The sequence below is a fragment of the Anomaloglossus baeobatrachus genome, chromosome 3 (genome assembly GCF_048569485.1).
Source record: "Anomaloglossus baeobatrachus isolate aAnoBae1 chromosome 3, aAnoBae1.hap1, whole genome shotgun sequence".
NCBI lineage: Eukaryota > Metazoa > Chordata > Amphibia > Anura > Aromobatidae > Anomaloglossus > Anomaloglossus baeobatrachus.
This window is the reverse complement of record NC_134355.1, coordinates 555,809,256-555,830,653: the sequence shown is the minus strand read 5'-3', so window position 1 is coordinate 555,830,653 and position 21,398 is coordinate 555,809,256. Positions and strand designations below refer to the sequence as shown.

At 46.1% G+C, this 21,398-nt stretch overlaps 1 protein-coding gene and 1 long non-coding RNA gene across 2 annotated transcripts in view; both read left to right on the top strand.

The window, feature by feature from the left end:
• FARSB (phenylalanyl-tRNA synthetase subunit beta) overlaps positions 1-21,398 on the top strand; it is a 134,596-nt gene that overhangs the window by 105,514 nt on the left and 7,684 nt on the right. The window lies entirely within an intron of this gene.
• LOC142295532 (uncharacterized) lies at positions 10,288-10,930 on the top strand. Its single transcript, XR_012751485.1, has 4 exons — positions 10,288-10,356; positions 10,476-10,548; positions 10,657-10,701; positions 10,886-10,930. It is a non-coding gene; the product is annotated as an uncharacterized LOC142295532 (long non-coding RNA).

Sequence of the window (21,398 nt, the reverse complement as noted above, 5' to 3'; positions counted from 1 at the left end):
ATGGGTCAATAACAGCCCACAACTGCCAGAAAGCCCTAGCTTAGTAATGGGGAGGATCTATGCCTAATCTGGAAGTGAAAAAAAATAAAGACAAACATCAAAAAATCCTTTTTTGCCAGTTTACAATCTAGGTTTTAAGCAGTTTTTGACTTACAGTATCATTCAAGTTTATTTGTTTTCCGCGCACTCTTCAAGAGACTCCTCAAAACCTCGGTGCACATACCCTTAGCCAGAGCTATTACTTATTGTCACTTGATGTGACAAATAAGAGAAATGCTAGGGCATGAAGAAAACCCCTTTTTAAAAGAAGCTAACTGGTCATTGTGGCTCCAGCTTCTCCACCTCCTGATGGTCAACTGTTATCGGGATGAGGGAAAGCCACAGCTAGCCACTCGCTTCCACTATATAGGCTAGTGTAAGGGAAATGTACTAACCAATAAAATGAATGTCCCTCCATATGATTCACAAGGTGCACCAGCTGCTTTTACATGGCAGCAATCTTCTGTTCTGGGACATAGAAGCACATCTAAAGTGGAATCCCACCCTATTATGCAGTGCTTGTGTTTAGTGATGAGCGAGCACTACCATGATTGGGTTCTCAATACTTATGATGAGCAGTTGGAAGCTCGGATGGGCGTGACCCGAGTACCCAAGTATGATGGAAGCCAATGGGGACTCCAGCATTTTTCTGAGAACTCTCCAGATAAAATTCTTGAGTTCCCCATTGACTTCCATTATACTCAATACTTGAGTCGCGCCTATCTGAGCATCCAACTGCTCATTAAGAGTACCGCGCACCAGAGCATGGTAGTGCTCACTTATCACTAGTTATGTCCTAATAGAGCAAAGGGACATGGGATTAAGTAGTGAGACAATCCCTTTAAGTAAACATTTATCTTAGTATCTTGAAATGATAGGCCTGGAGGGGTATTATGGCCAAGTGTCACTTAAATGATTCTCCATGGGCAGGTGTGTAAGGTGCGTGCACCTGCTCCTCGCCCACCTTACAAGGTGCAGCCGGGGTGGCACCCTGCTTCCCATTAAGCGTGTCCCTGTGCTTAGGAGCCAGCAGGCACAATTACACTGGCTGCACCTGTAATGGCTGGTGGCCACTGGAAGAAATCTGTATGTTTCTGGCTTTTTAAGCAGGCATGAAATGCAGACAGCGTGCTAAATAATAATTAGGAGGAGCTGCTGAAACTGCATAGAAAAGTAAATGAGATTTAAAGCAGTCTGCTATGGAGCCCCAGCGGGAGAGCCGGGCTCTGATAACACAGCAGTGACAGTAGGTACAGTTTCCGGGGTAATTATTACCCGCTCCCTGTGGGGTCCCTTGTAGATTCCAGGCCTTTGATCTGCATTGTATATTACATTAATACCAATCTTGTTATTCTCTTATCCCCCGCCCTTCCCCTGCTGTGTATGACACCCCCCAGCTATTAGCCCCCTTATCCTGACGCTTACTGTTTCGCAGTCTTGTATTGTGTCTACTTCATTTACATTCGGTAATTACAGTTTAAGAATATTGCTGCCTCTGGAGAGCACTGCAGCATGTAACTAGTTAATTAAATAATACATTAAATAATAAGATAAGCTACCCATTTGTTATTTCAGTTTTTACAATGGCTACTGTGTCTGCAAAATGGCACAGACAAGTGGGCAGGATGTATAAAGCTCTGATCAAACGGTTCTCCCTACAGTATTGCCATACAAGCATTCAAAACGGCGTGAAGGAAGTTATGACTTAAGTGTAGTCCAGCCTCGGACTAGTGCACATTTCTTGTGTTGGCAAAGGGCAACTGAAAGATGCGTCAATTTCATTAAATGGAATTTGTCACCAGGTTTTTGCACCCCCATCTGAAAGCAGCATAATGTAGAGACATAGACTCAGATTCCAGTGATGTGTCACTTACTGAGCTGTTTGCTGTCCTTTTGATAAAATCAATGGGAACCTGAACTTTTGGGCTGTAAAATGTTCATAGTAAGGGCTAAGGGACTGTAAAAGGAAGCAAAACGAGGGTAAAGGTCCAGTCACACTAAGCAACTTACCAGCGATCCCAACAACGATAGGGATCGCTGGTAAGTTGCTAGGAGGTTGCTGGTGAGCTGTCACACTGCGACGCTCCAGCGATCCCACCAGCAACCTGACCTGGCAGGGATCGCTGGAGCGTGGCTACACGAGTTGCTGGTGAGCTCACCAGCAACCAGTGACCAGCCCCCAGTCTCCTAGTTACAGCACACATCAGGTTAATTAACCCGATGTGTGCTGCAGCTAAATGTGCACAGAGCAGGGAGCAGCGCACAATGCTTAGCGCTGGCTCCTTGCTCTCCTAGTTACAGCACACATCGGGTTAATTGCCTGATGTGTGCTGCAGCTAAATGTGCACAGAGCAGGGAGCAGCGCACACTGAGCGCTGGCTCCTTGCTCTCCTAGTTACAGCACACATCGGGTTAATTACCTGATGTGTGCTGCAGCTACATGTGCACAGAGCTGGAGCCGGCAGCACAGGCAGTGAGAGCGGGGGAGGCTGGTATCAAAGGTAAATATCGGGTAACCAAGGACAGGGCTTCTTGGTTACCCGATGTTTACATTAGTTACCAGCCTCAGCAGAAGCCGGCTCCCTGCTCACTGCACATTAGTTGTTGCTGTCTCGCTGTCACACACAGCGATCTGTGCTTCACAGCAGGACAGCAACAACTAAAAAATGGCCCAGGACATTCAGCAACAACCAACGACCTCACAGCAGGGGCCAGGTTGTTGCTGGATGTCACACACAGCAACATCGCTAGCAACGTCACAAAAGTTGTTCGTTACCAGCGATGTTGCTAGCGATGTTGCTTAGTGTGACGGGGCCTTAAGAGCAAGACAATTGCCCTACAAACAAATGTAGAAAGGGAATAAATAAGTTTTAAAAAATGGCGTGGGGTCCCCCCTATTTTTAATAATTAGCCAAGGTAAAGCAGACAGCTGTGGGTTGGTATTATTAGGCTGAGAAGGCCCATGGTTATTTGGCCCTTCCTAGCCTAAAAATAACAGATCTCAGCCACCCCTGAAGTGTCACATCCATTAGATGCGTAAATTCTGGTGCTTTACCATGCTCTTCCAGATTGCCCTAGTGTGGTGGAAGGCGAGTAATATTTTTGAGGTTGATGTCAGCTGTGAATTGACTGCTGGTATCAAGCCCAGGAGTTATTAATGGATAGGCATCTGTCAGACTCCCCCTCCCCCCCCCCACCACCCATTACTACCCCATTAAGTGAAAAGTAAAAAAAAAGAACACACACACACACACAGGAAAAATGTATTTGAATAATGACTCCCCCACACTCACTTGATCACCAATTTATTAATTAACCCCTTAACGACCGTGGGCAGTAATATTACATCCTAGCTGTCATAATGTTACTGCCCGCGGTCTGCCGGCGGCAGCATGCCGCGATCGGCGCACATCTCGGCTGATTTTCACAGTTGAGATGTGTGCCTGCTAGGCACGAGCAGAATCGTTATCTGCTCGTGCCGTTTAACCCGTTAATGGCGCTGTCAATATGTGACAGTGCCATTATAACGGTATCGACGGTAAACTTTTACTTACCGCCCGATACCGGAAGTCACGTGACGTGATCACGTGACTTCCGATGGTTGTCATGGTAGCACAGGGTCATGTGATGACTCCTGTACTAGACATGAACTTCTTTCAGTTTCACTCGGCCCGCAGCCGAGTGAATCAGAAAGTGAGCGTATCTGCTGTTTACAGCAGTATAGCTGTGATCAGCAGATAGTGCAGAGCGATCGGATTGCTGATCGCTATAGCCCCCTAGGGGGACTAGTAAAATAAAAAAAAAAAAAGTAAAAAAAATAGTTTTAAAAAACAAAAAAAAAACAAAGTTCAAATCACCCCCCTTTCGCCCCATTGTAAATAAAGGGTTAAAAAAATAAAAAATATACACACATTTGGTATCGCCACGTTAAGAAACACCTGATCTATCAAAATATAAAATCAATTAATCTGATCAGTAAACGGCGTAGCGGCAAAAAAATTCTAAACGCCAAAATGACTGTCGCCACAACTTTTGCGCAAAATGCAATAACAGGCGATCAAAACGTAGCATCTGTGCAAAAATGGTACAAGTAAAAACGTCAGCTCGAGACGCAAAAAATGTCACTGAGCCATAGATCCCGAAAAATGAAAACTCCATGGGTCACAGAATATGGCGTAAAACGTGCACCACTTTTTTCGGACAAACTACCGATTTTTATTTTTTTTTTAACCCCTTATATAAAAGTAAACCTATACATGTTTGGTGTCTGCGAACTCGCACTGACCTGAGGCATCACACCCACACATCAGTTTTACCATATAGTGAACACAGTGATTAAAATATCTCAAAAACAATAGTGCTGTTGCATGGATTTTGTTTGCCGTTTTCCAGTACACTATATGGTGAAAGTTATGGTTTCAGTTAAAAGTACAACTCGTCCTGCAAAAAATGAGCCCTCACATGACCATATTGACTGAAAAATAAAAAAAGTTACGTCTCTCAGAAGAAGAATGGCAAAGAAAAAAAAAACGGAAAGCGAAAAATCGGCCGGTCGTTAAGGGGTTAAAAAAAATTCCTGTAACTTCTGATGTAATTTAATGTAATGTAAGTTCTGATGTAATTTAATGGCCAATAAAGACTCTATCATCAACTTATTCATTAAAATTTCTTAAAAATTCCAACTTAATCCAATGGTGTAATGTCTCACGCTCTATAGGTCACTCGTGGTCAGCGGCAGGCACGGAATTTCTAACGCTCATGAGAAATTCCATGTCTAGCACTGACCACGAGTAACTTCTGGAGCCTTTTTCTTAGTACGAGGCTCCATAGGTCACTCGTGTACAACAAGGCTCCATAGGATTCGAAGGACGTTGTGGAAGATTAAACCATTGGATTACGTTGGAACGTCAATGATTTTTTTTTTTTTTAATTGTTGAACAAGGGAGTGTCGGGGAGTGTTCATTCACCATTGGATTACATCAGAACTTTGAGGATTTTTTTAAAATTAGTAAATTGAAGAACGAGGGAGTTTGGGGGAGTCATTATTCAAATAAAGTATTTCTTCTTGGGTGTGTTGTTTTTGTTTTTTATTTTACACTTACCAGGCTAGTAATAGGGGTGTCTTATAACCACCTCTCCATTACTAGACCCTGGGCATTATGCCAGCTGTCAATTCACAGCTCACATTGTCCCCAAAAATATTACCCCAATTTGCCACCGCACTAGGACAATCAGGAAGAGCATGGCAAAGCGACGGAATTGGTGCATTTTATGGATGCGCCACTTATGGGATGGCTGCAAGCTGCTATTTTATAGGCCTTCTCACCCTGAAAATGCCAGCCCCCAGCTGTCTGCTTTACCTTGGCTGGTTATCAAAAATAGGAGGGACTTCGTCATTATTTTTTTTATTTATTTTGTTCCCAGTAGCATCCATGTATCTTCCCCTACCAATAGCTTGTTGATTGCCAGTGCTGCAGCCTTTCAACAAACTTTATTCAGCATCCAAACTCAACCACGACTTCAGTGAGAAGTTAGAGTTTGAGTCTCTGACACCAGATGTTTGGTACGAACCCCGAACTTTAATGTTTGAATTCACTCATCCCTAGTGGTAATGCTAGTGCGCCGCTGGTCTATTCACATGGGACTTTCTGACATTCCCCACTGATCATATATCACTCATCCTGATATGTAGGATATGTTGAATAATTTCTTTAACTAGCGGTGCATTCCCTTTATTCTAAGGATGGTAGGGGTCCCTGCAGGCAGACGTCATTGATCATTCAGTGATACTATATCTTACTCCTGTCGTTACTTCCTAAGGCTATGTGCGCACAGTGCGTTTTTCGCGGCGTTTTTGCGCGTTTTTCGGGTGCGTTTTTGGCCTCAAAACTGCAGGACTTTGCTTCCCCAGCAAAGTCTATGAGTTTTCATTTTTGCTGTCCGCACACATGTTTTTTTTCCTGCGTTTTTGAGTTAAAAAAAAATGGACATGTCAGTTCTTTCCTGCGTTTTTCTGCGTTTTCCGCCCATGCAATGCATTTGAAAAACGCAGCAAAACGCAGCCAAAAACGCACCAAATCGCGGCAAAAACGCATGCGTTTTTTTATGCGTTTTTGTGCGTTTTTAGCGGCCAAAAACGCAGCATCAAAAAGACGCAGTGTGCAAACCTAGCCTAAGACTCCATAACCAGGTATACTGGTATATTCCCCAGCAAAGTCTATGAGTTTTAATTTTTGCTGTCCGCACACATCTGTTTTTTTTCAGCTGCGTTTTTGTGGTGCCACAAAAACGCAGCATGTCAATTATTCCCGCGTTTTTCACTGCGCTTTTCATCCATTGAGTTCAATGGGATGTTGAAAGACGCAATGAGAAACGCAAATAGCTGCGTTTTTGGTGCGTTTTGAAGACCAAAAACGCAGCTATAAACGCAGGAGGTGGGTAGTAAAGTGACGTGTACAGGAAGATGATTCCTTCTGTCAGTATATACAGAAGCGTGAATCCTCCCGGTACCGTCACCGCCGCTTCCACCTCCCGTCCAGTGCATGTATGCTGCCGTGCGGCGCCATGTACAGGCAGGAGGTGGAAGCGGCTGCGAAAACAAAAGTTAACAGTAGAAAAAAAAAAAAAAGAAGTTATACTCACCTGTCTGCAGACTCCCGGTGCTATGCCCGCTCCCATCTCCTCTCACGGTATCGCCGCTCCGGCTGTGTGCAGACGGCCGGGAAACCTCCGATGGATGCAGGACCTGGCGATGGATCACCTGATGCAGTCACCTGACGCATCAGGTGATCGTAAGTATCGCGGTGACGTGGGCGCCCGGCCGGTATCAGCGGATGCGTCAGGAGACTTCATCCCTGATTACCGGCAGCTGCTGCAGCGATCGGACGGGATCAGACTCCCGCCCCATCACTGCAGGAGCTGCCGGTAATCAGCACATAAGTGAGTATTTTTTTTTTTTTTTTTTTTTTGCACCGATGCATCAGCTGATTGTATAATCGGCTTTTATACAATCAGCTGATGTGTGATGGGATTCAGGCACTTGATCCTGACACATCATCTGATCGCTTTGCCTTCCAGCAAACCGATCAGATGATATTGGATCCGGATTGGACGGCGCGGGACCCTCACCCAGGATTACTGCGGAGGGGGGGGTTCTTTATTTCAATAAAGATGCAGTCACTAATTGTGTTGTGTTTTATTTCTAATAAAAATATTTTTCTGTGTGTCGTGTTTTTTTTTTTATCTTTACTAGAAATTCATGGTGGCCATGTCTAATATTGGCGTGACACCATGAATTTCGGGCTTAGGCCAGCTATACAGCTAGCCCTAACCCCATTATTACCCAGCGAGCCACCCGGCATAAGGGCAGCTGGAAGAGTTGGATACAGCGCCAGAAGATGGCGCTTCTATGAAAGCGCCATTTTCTGGGGTGGCTGCGGACTGCAATTCACAGCGGGGGTGCCCAGAAAGCATGGGCACCCTGCACTGTGGATTCCAATCCCCAGCTGCCTAGTTGTACCCGGCTGGACTCAAAAAATTGGGCGAAGCTCACGTCATTTTTTTTTTTTAAATTATTTCATGAAATTCATGAAATAATTTAAAAAAAAAAGGGCATCCCTATATTTTTGGTTCCCAACCGGGTACAAATAGGCAGCTGGGGGTTGGGGGCAGCCCGTACCTGCCTGCTGTACCCGGCTAGCATACAAAAATATGGCGAAGCCCACGTCATTTTTTTTGTTTGGGGGGGGCAAAGAAATCCTGCATACAGTCCTGGAAGGAGGATGCTGAGCCTTGTAGGTCTGCTCCCCCTGACTCTCCCTCAAGCATATAGTCCTGGATGGAGCATGCTGAGCCTTGTAGTTCTGCAGCTGCTGTCTGCTCTCCTGCATACACTATTGGATGGAGTATGCTGAGCCTTGTAGTTCTGCAGCTGTCTGCTCTTCTGCATACACTAGTGGAGAATGAAGAACACATTGAAGAAGGAAATGACATCAGACCTTTTTTTTTTGTTCACTGATAAAAAACGCATAAAGACGCAGTGAGCATAAACGCAGCAAAAAAACGCACCAAATCGCGGCAAAACGCGTGCGTTTTTGCCGCGTTTTTTCGACGCAGGTGCGTTTTTGTGCGTTTTTAGCGGCCAAAAACGTAGCGTCAAAAAGACGCAGTGTGCGCACATAGCCTAAAGGGGTTGTCCCATAATCAACATATATCACTTATCTAAACAATAGGTGATAAAAGTATGACTGCTAGGAGCTCAGCTGCTACTCTTTAGGTACCGTCACACTAAGCAACATCGCTAGCAACATCGCTGCTGAGGCACAACTTGCTAGCGATGTTGCTGTGTGTGACATCCAGCAACAACCTGGCCCCTGCTGTGAGGTTGTTGGTTGTTGCTGAATGTCCTGGACCATTTTTTTAGTTGTTGCTCTCCCGCTGTGAAGCACACATCGCTGTGTGTGACAGCGACAGAGCAACAACTAAATGTGCAGTCAGGAGGGAGCCGGCTTCTGCGGACGCTGGTAACCACGGTAAACATCGGGTAACCAAGAAGCCCTTCCCTTGGTTACCCGATATTTACCTTCGTTACCAGCGTCCACCGCTCTCCGCTGTCAGTGCCGGCTCCCTGCACACATAGCAGAGTACACATCGGGTAATTAACCCGATGTGTACTGTGGCTAGGAGTGCAGGGAACAGGGAGCCGGCACTGGCAGTGTGAGAGCGTGGACGCTGTTAACGAAGGTAAATATCGGGTAACCAAGGGAAGGGCTTCTTGGTTACCCAATGTTTACCGTGGTTACCAGCGTCCGCAGAAGCCGGATCCCTGCTGCCTGCACACGTAGCAGAGTACACATCGGGTAATTAACCCGATGTGTACTGTGACTAGGTGTGCAGGGAGCCAGCGCTAAGCGGTGTGCGCTGGTAACCAAGGTAAATATCGGGTTGGTTACCCGATATTTACCTTAGTTACCAAGCGCAGCATGCTTCCACGTGTAGCGACGCTCCAGCGATCCCTGCCAGGTCAGGTTGCTGGTGGTATCGCTGGAGCGTCGCTTAGTCTGACATCTCACCAGTGACCTCCTAGCAACTTACCAGCGATCTCTATCAGGTTGTATCGTGGTTGGGATCGCTGGTAAGTTGTTTAGTGTGACTGAGCCTTGACTCTAAAGGTACCGTCACACATAACGAGATCGCAGCTGAGTCACGTTTTTTGTGACGCAGTAACTATCTCGCCAGCGATCTCGTTATGTGTGACACCTACCAGCGATCAGGCCCCTGCTGTGAGATCTCTAGTCGTTGCTGAATGGTCCAGGCCATTTTCTTCAAAGGCGATGTCCTGCTGGGCAGGACACATCGCTGTGTTTCAGTAGAGAATAAATTGTGCTCACTGCTATAGTCCTTGAAGAATCACACAGTATGGGCGTTTGCCTGGCGCGCGTCCCCCGCCTAAACCCCGCCCACGGGGGCGTGGCGGTCGCCGCGCGTCATGCGTACGCCCGTCTGTCATCTCCTCTTACGCATATCCCTCTGTATGTTCCTGGCGTGCGCCGCCCGCAGATGTCCCGCCCATGGTGGGCGTGGCGGGGGCCGCGCGTAACGCACACGCTCCACGCTCCACACTTACACTGCCACTCCTGTGTGGGGGCACTTGGCACGCGCTGACCGCCCATACCCCGCCCATTGGTGGGCGTCGGCTGCGTGTCATGCACACACTCAGTGATCTCCACACCCCCCCACACCTGATGGCGATTCACACTCCACCAATGGTTACTCATGTGCCTGTATATAGAGGCTCATTTTTTACACAGTCCCTGGGCTCCCTCCACGTAGTTACCATACTACCATGCCATTCTAGGTAAGACATTTCTACTACGATACTTTACTCTGCTCCACTCCGTTCACCTTTTTCATGTGATTAACTTCACCTCATTTCACCTCTTGATACATTACAGGCTTGTTCCTGGTGCTCTCACCCCTATCCTAAGTGCTCCTAGGTACGTTCCTACCCTTTCCTTGCCTCTTTCTCTTTGCCCTTTACATACCATTATAGTCATGTTCTCTCCCCCCCCCCCCCCCCCCCTTTTTTTCCCTAGCAACATTGACGTCATTTTGACAACCTACTTGTCATACTACATATGATTGATAATCGTAGTATACATGACATTGTCCCATTGGTATGTATCTTCATCCTTATATTCTGTTTTAATTTATATTATACTTCCTTACCGACACTGTTCTCATTTTGACAGCTTTCACCTTATATCCCAAACTACCGTGTGAGCCCCTTCACATCATCTGCAACCCATCCCCTTTTCGGTATGTACCGCTATATACAACCCCCACCCCCCCCCCCTTTTTTTGCCCCTTCCCCCTTTTTTCTTGTTGTCCCTTTAACTCTTATGTTCACCTCTATTAATTATATATTCTCACATTAGGGTTTCCTTTGACTACCTTTTTGGTAGCTACCATTTCCTCCTGTTGGATTAACCCATTAGCTGACTACACTAAGTAAGTCAAACATGGTCCTATTACTTTTCACCCCTTTAATTACATTATGTGATATCTTATGCATCTTCTCTTTTCCCTTCTTTTCCTACAATTCCCTCTCGCTCACAGGTCCTGCTGTACCTACATGATCTCTCACCATTACCAATTTCTCGGGTATGTTCTCCAGTAATTCTCTTGCTTTCTGACTACTCCATACTTTTCAGTTTCTCTCCTTTCCCTGTTTCCTTCTCCCTCTATCTATATTTCTTCAGGTTCCTCCTTTTTACCTTTTTTCTTCCCCCTCCCCCCTTTTTTTTCACCCTTCTTATTCACATGATTTTCTTCTCTTCTCTCCTAGCGGTTAGATCCTTCTAGGTCAACCTTCACACTACGACAATTAGTTTCACATCTTTCCCATAGTCCTCAACAGGTCTTTTCCTCATAATTTCTTTGATGTAATGTCATGATGCATTTTGTAAATACTGTTTCTGTTTGTTTTTCCTTGTATACCATATTCCTTTTCTTAGTGCTCTTGACCCCTGATGAAGGCTCCTGCGTGAGCCGAAACGTTGGGCGGGCAGTACAATAATTGGTGAACAATAAAGAAAAATTTTTTTCAAGCATATTATACCTGGACTTACCATTTCTTTCATATACTGTGTGCCGGGATTACCCTTCCTGTCCTACATCGCTGTGTTTGTCACTGTGTGACAGGGTCACAGTGACTGCTGAGATCGTTATACAGGTCGCTACTGCGACCTGTATCGTTACTGCGTCGTTGGTAAGATCTGACTGTGTGACATCTCACCAGCGACCTCCCAGCGTCTTACCTGCGATCCCTATCAGGTCGCATCGTTTTCGGGATCGCTGGTAAGTCATTGTGTGTGACTGGGCCTTTAGGGGCCAGAGTTCACCTGTGTAGACGAAGTGTTGCTGAGCATGTGTGACCACTACCTCATTAAAGAGGACCTTTCACAAGTTCAAAAGAAGCCAGATTTTGCTTTTATTTTAATCCCATTGCTCTCCTAAGTAGTCCATTTTTTTTTCTTTAAATCACCATACGTTTCCAAAGATTTGGGCTATTTTATTTAGTGCTAATTTTATGGTCTTTACCAATGGGGACCTCTGTAAAGGGAATCTGTCACCAGTTTTTTTTGCTAGCTCTTCATAACCACCTTGTCTAGGGAAAGAGACCCTGATTCCAGCGATGTATTACTTAGTTTACTGGGTGTAGCAGTTGTGATACAATCAGAATTTTAATATGTATCAGACTTCAGAAAGCTAACCCCACCCATACCACAGCTCTCTGTGCACATTGCATATTGACAGTGAGCTGCTTATCAAAGGATGGTGCATAGTCGGATCAGGGCTCATGTGCCATGTAATCTCGGCAGTGTTACTCTCGTACTGATAAAACACTCATTGTATTGAAAGGGCACTCGGCCTAATAGGTGACACATCGCTGAAAGCTGTCTCAGCCCCTACCTAATGCTTTCCTCAAATTGCATAGCAAAAACCTGACGGCAGATTATTATTAATATTTTTATAGAGCACCCATTGATTCCATGGTGCTGTAAATGAGAAAAGGATACATACAAAATACATATACAAGTTACAATAGACAGGCTGGTACAGAGGGAAAAGAACCCTGCCCTTGTGGGCTTACATTCTATAGGATACTGGGGAGCAGACAGTAGGGGGGGGTGGTGGTGGTGGTGGTGGTGAAGCAGTGGGGTCATTGGAGACTATAGGCATTTTAAGCAGATGAGTTTTCAAGTTCCGTTTGAAGCTTGCAAGTGTAGCAGATAATATGACATGTTGAGGCAGCGAATTCTAGAAGACAAGAGATACTCGGGAGAAGTGTTGGAGGCGGTTGGATGAGGAGTGAATGAGTGTGGAGAGAAGGAGATCTTGGGAGGATCGGAGATTGCGTGTTGGAGTGTATCGGGAGATTAGTTCGGAGATATACGGAGGAGACAGATTATGAACAGCTTTGTAGGTCAGTGTTAGTAGTTTAATTTGGATACGGTGGAGAAATGGAAACCAATGCAGGGATTTGCAGAGGGGAGAAGTGCAGATTTAAGGATGGACTGGAGAGGTGCAAGGGTGTTAACAGGGAGGCCACAGAGGAGGATGTTGCAGTAGTCAAGGCAGGAGATTGAGGGCATGCACTAGCATTTTAGTAGATTGAGGAAAGGATGGATTCTGGAAATATTTTTGAGTTGCGTGATTTGATTTATGGAATGAAGGACAAGGTAGAGTTGAGTGTTACTCCGAGGCGGTGACTTTTGGTAGTGTGGAGAGCGTGATATTATTTATTGTAATAGATCAGGTTGGGAACATAGGTGAGATGGGGGAAAGGTGGTTAGTTCAGTTTTGGCCACATTGAGCTTTAGGAGGCAAGAGGAGAAGGAGATTATGGCTGATAGACACTCCAGGATTCTAGACAGCAGAGAGGTGACATCTGGGCCACAGAGGTAGATCTGCGTGTCATCAGCGTATAGGTGCTACTGAAAGCCATGGGACTTTGAGTTGTTCCAGGCTAAATGTATAGATGGAGAAGAGTAAGGGTCCGAGGACAGAAAAGTGCACATGAAGTTTTTTTTAAGTGGACAAAAGCACTGAGGTTTCTGGTAAAAACCACTTTAGCTAACACTCCTTTAGGATAGAAAACTCCTCAAAAGTGTTCTTTTGCACCTTTCGGATTGGACAGTGACTAGTTTGGAGCATTTTCCATCAGGAAACACTTTAAAGAAGTTATATTCTCTTAATTCTCACTCACCTGTCATTATTCAAACCTGAAGAGCAAAAAAATCCACAAAACACTGAACATATGAACAGCAAAGTGGTTTTAGAACAAAAATGATTAGAAAGAGTTTTTGAACCCTTTCACAACATGTGCCATACATGTATCATGCAAGTTGGAAGCGGATGTATGGAGCAGGCTCACCCCAGACTCTTCAGGTAATGACTGTGTGTTACAGGACCTGCCTCCAACAATCGCAGGTGGAGTGGAGTTCTGCCTGTGGTTAACAGAACGCCATAAGTCGCAAAGTTTTATCACAACCCTGTGTTGTGCTGAAATTTAGCGAATGTCAAAGCTTTTTACTCCTAAATAGCTGTGTAAAAGCTTTGATGAATTGGGCCCTAAATGTCCGTTCCTTGTCTGCAGGAGTTAGAGATAGTTATAGAAGTTGTGGACTCACATGCTCAATATCCCTTAAAGGGAACCTGTCAGGTGGAATATGCACCCAGAACCACGAGCAGTTCTAGGTACATGTTGCTAATCCCTGCCTAACCGTCCCTGTATCTAGTAGCATAAATAAAGAGTTCTTTTGAAAAAAGTATTTCTAAAGACCCTTTATCCATATGCTAATGAGCGCAGGGACGTTAGTTTCTGAGCTCATTCCGCCCTCCTAGCATGTTAGCACGCACACAGGGGCGTACTAACATGCTATTCAATGCCCATTGTCATCATCGGCAGTGACGTGCGTACCCGTGTCTGTTCCACTGCTTCAGTACATCGGGCTTAGGGTCAGTGCGCATGATCAGAAGTCCCCGGACTTTCCGTCATGCGCCCTACACCAGTTTTAAGCCGGGACGCGTACACCTGGCTTCATAGTGTGCATGACCGGAAGTCTGGGGATTTCTAATCATGCGCACTGAGACGAAAACCAGTGACAGCAGAGAGGTGAGCGACCATGCCTCTGACACTGCACATTCATTAGCATGTTTGCACGCCCATAGTGGCATGCTTACGATACGATACGATACACTTTATTGATCCCGTGGGAAATTATGGTATCACAACAGCACAACCTAAATCATAACATGAATTACTTAATTGACAAGACAGTAGAGTTGACAGAAGAACATTATTAGCTTACATGCTAAGGGGACCAACTAGCCAAAGAAAGTAACGCCCTTGTGACTAGTTGCTGGCCTCATTAACATATAATGAAGGATCTTTAGAAATACTTTTTCTAAAGATCCCTCTATCTATGCTCCTATAGGCTGGGACTGCTAGGCAGGGATTAGAAATATGTACCCAGACCCGCTCTTGGTTCTGGGTGAATTCAGGACCTGACAGGTTCCCTTTAATCCTCTCAGGATTTTCGCTCACTTCTTTGTGCCATTCGGGCATATTCCAGTACCGGGCCCCCAGTAATCATACATTCGTCATCTCTACTGTTTATGGGACAAGTAGGAAAACTCCTTTTACCATAAGAAGTACAATCCCATTGACTTTCCGTCACCCCATTCTCACGTGTGACTGTGCACAACAATGGCCCGGCCTGAATCTGCGAGGGAGGCTGCGGATCAGACGTGAAATGTTACCAGCCGAGCTCAGCTGCAGATGAAAGCACATTTTAAGTGTTTCTTAGATTTTAGCCTTCTCAGTTGCCGCCTGTAAGCCCCCACTTCCGCACATCCTATCAAATTATAGGACTGCTAAGGTATGTCTAAGCCTATAATATTACCTTCAAGTCTGTATTCCCAGTTTTCATTCTGAAGCTCACACAAGAAAGAAACTGAAATGTGCGATTCCAGGGGATAAGAAGAACCGTCCCTTTGATATTTAATTGTCCATAAAATGTGATAAAGATTAGTCGATACAAATGACATTTGGCCCCCTGCGGCTCCTAACTCTCTTAGTGCCCGGGGCAGAGATGGCAGAGTCCCGTGTGTTCAGGCATCTACCATTCTCGGGTTAAAGTGTCCCTGTCTTTCATAGGACTGGCTGCAGAACTGTAATTATGTGATTATTCACAGCCCAGTGGACTTTGGAAAATGAGGTGACATGTATGGCTGTAGGGAAATGAGTGTCTATCCCCTTGTGAAGTTCAGCCGTCACGACACATCTGTTCATACAAGGCTAGTGCGGAGCGCCAGTGATCAGCAGACACAGCTGTCAGGACTCGCGCATCGGGGGGAGCTAATTATACGGGAGAGACAGGAATCACCGCTACGAGGTGCAGGGCAGCCTCATGGCAGCACACATACTACTTACTTAGGTTTATTTTTATTTTTTTTTGTTTCATGTATTGCAGATTTATCCTTACCGTGAAGCTTCAAACTCTAAAGGGTGCTTTACACGCTGCGACATCGCTAACGATATATCGTCGGGGTCACGGTGTTTGTGACGCACATCTGGCGTCGTTAGCGACATCGCAGCGTGTGACACCTCTGAGCGACCTAAAATGATCTCCAAAGAGACAAAAATCGTTGGTATTGGAGAGGTCGCTCCAACATCAAAAATCGTTGTTTGGTCAGTAGTGAGGTTGTTCGTCGTTCCTGTGGCAGCACACATCGCTATGTGTGACACCGCAGGAACGAGGAAACTCACTGTACCTGCGTCCTCCGGCAACGAGGAAGGAAGGGGGTGGGTGAGATGTTTGGCCCGCTCATTTCCGCCCCTCCTCTGCTATTGGGCGGCCACTTAGTGACGCCGCTATCACGCCGAACGAACCGCCCCCCCCCTTAGAAAGTAGGCGGTTCGCCGATCACAGCAACGTCGCTAGGCAGGTAAGTACGTGGGATGGGTGTTAGCGATGTTGTGCGCCACGGGCAGCGATTTGCCTGTGACGCACAACCGATGGGGGTGGGTACGCACGCTAGCGGTACCGATATCGCAGCGTGTATAGTACCCTTTAGGCCATGTGCCCACAGGAGATCGTACCTGCGGACTTTTCTGCAGGTATTACCACAGATTGACGCAGCAACTCCCCGGAATCCGCAGCTATCCATTGTTGCGGTATTTCTGCGGAATTGTTGCAGTAAACCTGCGGATTTCCCGCCCTGTATCTCCATAGTGGAAAGGCAGGAATTCCACAGATAATTCCGCATGAATAATTGACATGCAGTTAGGTGCGGCTTCGGGAAATCCGCAGCATTGATACAGCACTCCCCAAATCCCATAGGGTAACATGGGGAGTGTCTGTACTTGCGTAAACCTGCAGATTTATCTGGAAAATCCGCGGGTTTTCTGCAGCAAATTCCGCAGTTACTTTCTCTCATGGGCACCTTATAGGTGTACATTTTATTGGCCTTTTTGATGACTGGTCCCATGCTCATGGTCTATATACAAAATACAAGACGGGCCGCTGTATCCCGCTGATAGATCTGCACTGCGAGCACAAGAAACGTGCAATTCCACAGATTGTAATGACTTTGTGTAGACATTTATCAGTAACTTTATTTTAGAAAAAAACTCCTTAAAGAGAGTATCAGCAGTTTTTTGCTATGTAATCTGAGAGCAGCACAATCTTGGAACTCGGACACTGCTTCCAGCGATATGTCACTTACTGAGCTGTGTGCTGTCATTGTGATAAAATCACTGTTTTATCTGCTGACGATCTCCCAGTTCTCTGAATGCTAATCTTTGTATAACTCCGCCCACATCTTTGATTGTCAGCTTTCTGCCTATGCAGTGTACACATAGAGCTGACTATCAATAGGGGGGCGAGATTACTCAGAGCTAATGAATATGAAGGACTCCACAGCTGCAGGTTTAGACTATGTGCACACACTGCGTTTTTTTGACGCTGCGTTTTTGTGCGTTTTTGGCCGCTAAAAACGCACAAAAACGCACCTGCGTCGAAAAAACGTGGCAAAAAACGCACGCGTTTTGCTGCGATTTGGTGCGTTTTTTTGCTGCGTTTTGCTGCGTTTTTGCTCACTGCGTCCTTATGCGTTTTTTATCAGTGAACAAAAAAAAAGGTCTGATGTCATTTCCTTCTTCAATGTGTTCTTCATTCTCCACTAGTGTATGCAGAAGAGCAGACAGCTGTAGAACTACAAGGCTCAGCATACTCCATCCAATAGTGTATGCAGGAGAGCAGACAGCAGCTGCAGAACTACAAGGCTCAGCATGCTCCATCCAGGACTGTATGCTTGAGGGAGAGTCAGGGGGAGCAGACCTACAAGGCTCAGCATCCTCCATCCAATAGTGTATGCAGGAGAGCAGACAGCAGCTGTCGAACTACAAGGCTCAGCATCCTCCTTCCAGGACTGTATGCAGGATTTCTTTGCCCCCCCAAACAGAAAAAATGACGTGGGCTTCGCCATATTTTTGTATGCTAGCCGGGTACAGCAGGCAGGTACGGGCTGCCCCCAACCCCCAGCTGCCTATTTGTACCCGGCTGGGAACCAAAAATATAGGGAAGCCCTTTTTTTTTTAAATTATTTCATGAATTAATTTTAAAAAAATAATGACGTGAGCTTCGCCAAATTTTTGAGTCCAGCCGGGTACAACTAGGCAGCTGGGGATTGGAATCCACAGTGCAGGGTGCCCATGCTTTCTGGGCACCCCCGCTGTGAATTGCAGTCCCGCAGCCACCCCAGAAAATGGCGCATTCATAGAAGCGCCATCTTCTGGCGCTGTATCCAACTCTTCCAGCTGCCCTTAAGCCGGGTGGCTCGCCGGGTAATAATGGGGTTAGGGCTAGCTGTATAGCTGGCCCTAAGCCCGAAATTCATGGTGTCACGCCAATATTAGACATGGCCACCATGAATTTCTAGTAAAGATAAAAAAAAAAACACAACACACAAAAATATTTTTATTAGAAATAAAACACAACACAATTAGTGACTCCATCTTTATTGAAATAAAGAACCCCCCTCCGCAGTAATCCTGGGTCAAGGGTCCCGCGCCGTCCAATCCAGATCCAATATCATCTGATCGGTTTGCTGGAAGGCAAAGTGATCAGATGATGTGTCAGGATCAAGTGCCTGAATCCCGTCACACAGCAGCTGATTGTATAAAAGCCGATTATACAATCAGCTGATGCATCGGTGCAAAAAAAAATAAAAAAAATAATACTCGCTTATGTGCTGATTACCGGCAGCTCCTGCAGCGATGGGGCGGGAGTCTGATCCTGTCCGTTCGCTGCAGCAGCTGCCGGTAATCAGGGATGAAGTCTCCTGACGCATCCGCTGATACCGGCCGGGCGCCCGCATCACCGCGATACTTACGATCACCTGATGCGTCAGGTGATCCATCGCCAGGTCCTGCATCTATCGGAGGTTTCCCGGCCGTCTGCACACAGCCGGAGCGGGGGTGGCGATACCGTGACAGGAGCTGGGAGCGGGCATGGCACCGGGAGTCTGCAGACAGGTGAGTATAACTTTTTTTTTTTTTTTCTACTGTTAACTTTTGTTTTCGCAGCCGCTTCCACCTCCCGCCCAGACGGCAGCATACATGCACAGGACGGGAGATGGAAGCGGCGGTGACGGTACCGGGAGGATTCACGCTTCTGTATATACTGACAGAAGGAATCCTCTTCCTGTACACGTCACTTTACTACCCACCTCCTGCGTTTATAGCTGCGTTTTTGGTCTTAGAAACGCACCAAAACGCAGCTATTTGCGTTTTTCATTGCGTCTTTCAACATCCCATTGCACTTAATGGATGAAAAACGCGGTGAAAAACGCTGGAATAATTGACATGCTGCGCTTTTGTGGTCACCACAAAAACGCAGCTGAAAAAAAACGCTGTGTGGGGACAGCAAAAATGAAAACTCATAAACTTTGCTGGGGAAGCAAAGTCATGCAGTTTTGAGGCCAAAAACGCACCCGAAAAACGCGCAAAAATGCCGAGAAAAACGCACTGTGTGAACATAGCCTTACTAGTCTTCTGCAGATAAAACAGCAATTTTATCAAAACTACAGCAAGCAGCCCAGTAAGTGACCGATCACTGGAATCAGGGTTTGAGTCCCAACATTGTGCTGCTCTCAGATTACATATATAAAGGACTGCTGATCGATTCCTTTTAAGTAACGTAGCTGATTACCAGTTTTCTTACCTGGTTGACTATCTTGTCATAGGGCTGGCAATTCACTGGCCACTGCAGCACTGTGCAAACCATTGTGACGTGCCGTCTCTATATGTCAGCATGGTGGCATGTCATTCATAAATACGGTAAATTCTGCCTCACTACATATCCCATATCCTTACAAGGGGTTTCTTTGAAAACAAGATTTGTTTTAGTTTGTTTTTTTAAATATAGCCTTAGGGTTACCAACATTACAAGTAGTAAACCGCGCTTTATTCAACCACTTCTGCTTTTTCTCCGATAGCTGGCCTTTGTTGGCAGCCTGTAGTGACGAAAATATATTTTTAATCACTTCATTCGGCCCATGACACTGTATTCCCTTAAAGGGAATCTGTCACCAGGTTTTTTCTCCCCCATCTGAGAGCAGCATAATGTACAGAGACCCTGATTCCAGTGATGTCACTTAAGGCCGCTTTACACGCTGCGATCTCGCTAGCGTGCGTACCCGCCCCCATCGGTTGTGCGTCACTGGCAAATCGCTGCCCGTGGCGCACAAAATCGAATAGGGCAGCATGTCACTGATTCGCGATTTGGCACATGTTTGCGATGACGTTGCGTGTGACACCTACGTAAAATCATCACTAACGCGGCCTGATGTGCGGCATGAATTCCGTGACCCCAACGACATCTCTTTAGCGATGTCGCAGCGTGTAAAGCGGCCTTTAGGCTGCTTTCACACATCAGTTCTTTGGCATCAGGCACGATCCGGCAAAACAAAGTGATGCGACGGATCCGGCGAAAAAATGGATCAGTTCCATCCGTTTTTTCCATCAGTTCCTTCAGTTTTTTGACGGATCCGTTGTGATACTGAGCATGCTCAGTTCAAAAAACCGGATCCGGCAGCTGCATCTGTTTTTTGCCGCATTACACTGGATCCGGCGACCATAGGCTTCCATTATAAAACACGCCATACGGCGCCGGATCCGGTGTGATACAGTTTATCGACGGAGACAAAAAACGTTCCCCTCAGCGTTCCAACCGGCCACCGGACAAGCAAATTTTGACTAATCCGGCACAATCTGGCGCTAATAGAAGTCTAAGGGGGAAAAAAACGGATCCAGCGGCAACAGGTTTTTCAGGTTTTTGCTGAATTGTGCCCGATGGCAAAAAACTGATGTGTGAGAGCAGCCTTACTGAGCTGTTCGCTGTCATTTCGATAAAATCAGTGTTTTTTCTGCTGCAGCTATACAGAGCTCATTAATATGCTGGACTACCTGCAACACGCAAAGTAGTCCTCTAATGATAAAATCACTGATTAATCAGCAGGAGATTATCAAAACTACACTAATGCAGCCCAGTAAGTGACATCACTGGAATCAGGGTCTCTGCCCCTATATTATGCTGCTCTTAGATTAGACAGCCTTAAAGTGAATCTGTGACCAGGTTTTTGCTATGTGCCCACGATCAGGACTCGCTGCGTTCATGACGCAGTGAGTCCTGACCTGCATGGACAGGAGTCTCCTTCGCAGGAGACCGCAGCTGCTTTGCCCATGATCAGGGTTGAGTGCGCTGCGGTCTCCTGCTTGTGTTCTCCCTACGGAGGACACATGCGAATCCACAGCAAACAATTGACATGCTGCGGTCTGGAAAGTCGCACCACAGGTCAGCGTTTGCTGCAGAAAAAACAAGCACGGTGGGAAGGAGATTTCTAGAAATCCCATCCACTGTGCTTGTACTGTACAACGCAGCGTTTTGGACACAGCTGAAGCATGCTACGTCTAGAACGCTGCAAACACTGATCGTGGGCACACAGCCTAAGGGTAACTACTTGAAGTTACTATGTTTTTTGTTTTGTTTTTTGTTTGTTTATTTAAACCATGTTATATTTTCTATCCAGGCGCACAATGGACAGTACATTGCTCCAATAATAACTTATACATCAGTGCACACCAGCAATGCTCCACACTGACCAAAAAGCTAATCACATCCTGCAGTGTTCCGGGCTGTCCTGTGGACCATACATGTAATTGCAGATAGTTCTTCCACCCGTCTGCCACACACACACACACACACACACACACACACACACACACACAC